The following is a 4271-nucleotide window of genomic DNA, read 5'->3' as shown; positions in this document are numbered from 1 at the left end:
AATACAGAACTATAAGTCCAACTAAACTTACTATTTGAAATATTTCTTTTCTGTAATTTATCACATAAATATAACAAAGTATAATTCTATAATTTCTTGATTAAGTCGTTTCTTTGAAGTTAAGCACAATGGGCTATCTGTGTCCTGCCCACCATGGGTATCGACACCCGGTTTTTAGCGTTATAGGTCCGCAGACATGCCGCTATGCCACTGGGGGGCAAACTAACGACTGTTTGTTTGAAGTTAAACACAAAGCTACACAATGGGCTCTGCCTACCACGGGTATCGAAACCCGGTTTTTAGCGTCATAAGCCCGCAGACATGCCGCTATGCCATTGGGAGAAACTAACGACTGTTTGTTTGTAAGTTAAACACAAAGCTACACAATGGGCTCTACCTACCACGGGTATCGAAACCCGGTTTTTAGCGTTATAGGTCCGCAGACATGCCGCTTTGCCACATCTGGAACTCACGACTGTTTGTTTGAAGTTAAGCACAAAGCTACACAATGGGCTCTGCCTACCACGGGTATCGAAACCCGGTTTTTAGCGTTATAGGTCCGCAGACATGCCGCTATGCCATTGGGAGAAACTAACGACTGTTTGTTTGAAGTTAAGCACAAAGCTACACAATGGGCTCTGCCTACCACGGGTACCGAAACCCGGTTTTTAGCGTTATAAGCCCGCAGACATGCTGCTGTGGGAACTAACGACTGTTTGTTTGAAGTTAAACACAAAGCTACACAATGGGCTCTGCCTACCACGGGTACCGAAACCCGGTTTTTAGCGTTATAAGCCCGCAGACATGCTGCTGTGGGAAACTAACGACTGTTTGTTTGAAGTTAAACACAAAGCTACAGAATAGGCTATTTGTGCTCTGCCTGCCACGAGTATCGAAACCCGGTTTTTAGCGTTATAGGTCTGCAGACATGTCGCTGTGCCACTGGGAGGCAACTAACGCCGCTACGAATCGACTTATTTCAAAGCTTGCGTGTGACCTCCTAATAATGTTCTACATTATCTTGTAATTAGTATTATCGATAAGCCTTTTAGGCATTTGTATCTTAGTTAATAAAATGGGAAATATAAACAACTTTCACCTAAATAACACGACCTAAAACTACAAATCAAAATTAGTACTTGAAATTGGAAGAAATCACGTAAATACTTTTAAAAGTTAATAGAATATTTTTCTGGCGAATAAGCCGAAACAAATGTAGCTTTCAAACTGCACGTCTTTGCTGTTGTGTGGTTTGTTTGTAATTAAGCACAAAGCTACACAATGGGCTATCTGTGCTCTGCCAACAACGGGTATCGAAACCCGGATTCTTGCGTTGTAAGTTTGCAGACATACCGCTGTGCCACTGGAGGGGGGCGCTATTGTGTGGAAAATATAGATAGTAACAAAGAAAAAGATAATTCAACAAGATGATAGTAACTTTGTTTTGTTAAAATCAATTTTCTTGTTGGATTAATATAAATTAATTTTAAATCAACAGTTTTATTAATATCATTAGCAGAAAATTGATTGCCCTTTAATTTACAAAACAATTATAAAAAAACGATTATCGATTGAAATCACTTGTACTACTTAAAAAAAATCAAAAATAATAGTTTCTGAAAAATATATCAATATCCACCTTAGATAAATGACAATATCATTACGCCCATTCAAGACTGGAGAACCACATTTAATGTTCTTCATCGTGACACTGTTGTCGAGATGAACTGGACATTTAACTAACTAATTGAAACTATCCACAGAATGTCCAGTAGCCAATAACTTATTCTCCAGATACAAACGTACGCAAGTTTAATTGAGTTTTGAATTCATACTACACATTATGCATCTAGAGTTCTTGGGTTTATATTACCCACCTACATAGTTAGAAATGCAACGTAAGTTGGTATAAAGCTTTTTAAACTTCTTTAAATTATGCAAAAATTAGAAGTAAGAACGACGTCACCACGTGTGTAAGAGATGGGTGGGTGTTGATAGCACTTTGCATTGCAAAGGGAAAGGTACTTCGTTGAAGAATGGGTCTGTCATCCCCGAGAGCTCCATCTTAAACAGAAGTGTTTACTGTGTGGGAATTTCTTCACTTGTTTATAGATACGTAAAGTACCGTCACCCTGGTGGTAAGTTTTAATACATTACACCAATACTCAGGTTTTGAAAGTGTCCTTAGATCTGGTGTCTCTTACTACATAAGTTGATCAGTTTGTTATTTTTGATCAGACCATTCGGCTCGAAGTGGGTATCAGATGTTGTGGAATAAGTTTAACCTCACAGTCATGGAGATGCCCCTCACAGCCATCAGGACAATGCGTATCTTACTTCATGCGTGAGTAGTCTAGACAGATTATTTAACTGTTTTAATCACTTTAAATACACAACAGTCTTTACATTTTAAAAACTTTGTGTATTCAAATACAAAATACCACACACAAAAATGTTTTGTACGTGTTTTCCCCATTGTACTTAATTATATTGTTTCTTTGTTTATACTACACGTACTGCTTCTATAGTTCTTTGGTTTACATTACTTATGTTTAAATATCTTATTCGTATGATACATGCTGATGCTATATTTCTGTCTTATATTTCACAAGTTTTTAAATAATAGCCTTTTGTTGATATTATATGAACTGCTCTATGGTTCTTTGGTCTACATTACCCATGTTTAATTATATTACTTCCTTGTTCAAATAACATGATACGTCTATGGGTGGACCAAAGAACCATAGAAGTATCATGTATTATGAATGAGGAAGTAATATAATTAAACAGGGTAATGTGGACCAAAGAACAAGGGTAATAATGAGGAAGTAATATAATTAAAGTGGACCAAAGAACCATAGAAGTATCATGTATTATGAATGAGGAAGTAATATAATTAAACAGGGTAATGTGGACCAAAGAAGAGTACCCTAGTTTAATCTTAATATATGTAAATGTTTCTATTAACTCACAGTTACGAGCTAGGAATTTAAAAACAATATTTCTTTACCTGATTAGTATTTTAATAACAGGTGCTACATTGATTCATTTGTAAATCTGAATCTGTAAAATGTCATGAGGTTCAGTCATTAATTTTTGTAGCATTATTACAGGTTTAATGTGGAACATACTGTTGAAGAGTTGTAGCATTATTCCATGTGGACCAAAGAACCATAGAAATATCGTGTTGTTTGAACAAGGAAGTAATATAATTAAACATGGGTAATGTGGACCAAAGAACCATAGAAATATCGTGTTGTTTGAACAAGGAAGTAATATAATTAAACATGGGTAATGTGGACCAAAGAACCTTTTATACACCTTGATACTAAAATAAGAAAAAAGTGTTTCAAAGAGAGATCACTTGAAATAAGCATTCTGTTCTGGCATTGTGGCTCTCTTGAACTCAAAATTATTACACTGTCTGAAAGAAGCTTTTTGAGTAACTACACACAATTCACTAGGTTCTGTAAGAAACTAAGTCCAGTACAGAAGTATAAAACATTATTTTTTTTTTCATTCATTTCAATATTAGAATGTTACATATTGCTTCTAAACTTTGTAATTCAGCATTAAATTCATTAATATTTGAAGACCATCAACATCATACCCTTGGTCTTCTATATAAAAAACATCAGTTACGTGACAAAACCTACTAATGAGTTAACTGACATTCCACATACAACATCTTGAAAGAAATTTTAATACATTAATTCAAGTATAAATATATGCAATTAATTGACAAAAGGCCCAATATATTAAAACAAGAATAGTTGTAATAAAAACTATATTTTTTTTAATTAACGAATCTCAGAAAATCCTTAAAACACACGCAAAAAATCTTCGTAAATTTAGGTAAATTTCAACACGATTAGACAATATTATGAAATGATTTCAACCATATTTCTTATGTACTGTTCTAGCAAGTGTAAATAAAGTTACCAAGAAATGTTACCTAAATGGGTAAGGTACAAACATTTATGTTAAGGGATAACAATATCATTAAATTTTATGAAAATTTTTAAGTTATCTACATATCCTTATATCTTTATGAAATGTTTTGAAGTTGTCTATGTATCCTCATATCTTTAAGAAATGTTTTCAAGTCATCTATGTATCCTTATATCTTTAAGAAATGTTTTTAAGTCATCTATGTATCCTTATATCTTTAAGAAATGTTTTTAAGTCATCTATGTATCCTCATATCTTTAATAAATGTTTTCAAGTCATCTATGTATCCTTATATCTTTAAGAAATGTTTTTAAGTCATC

This window comes from Limulus polyphemus, unplaced genomic scaffold, assembly GCF_000517525.1.
Source record: "Limulus polyphemus unplaced genomic scaffold, Limulus_polyphemus-2.1.2 Scaffold5366, whole genome shotgun sequence".
Lineage (NCBI taxonomy): Eukaryota > Metazoa > Arthropoda > Merostomata > Xiphosura > Limulidae > Limulus > Limulus polyphemus.
The sequence above is the reverse complement of the archived record's forward strand: the minus strand, read 5'-3'. Positions refer to the sequence as shown.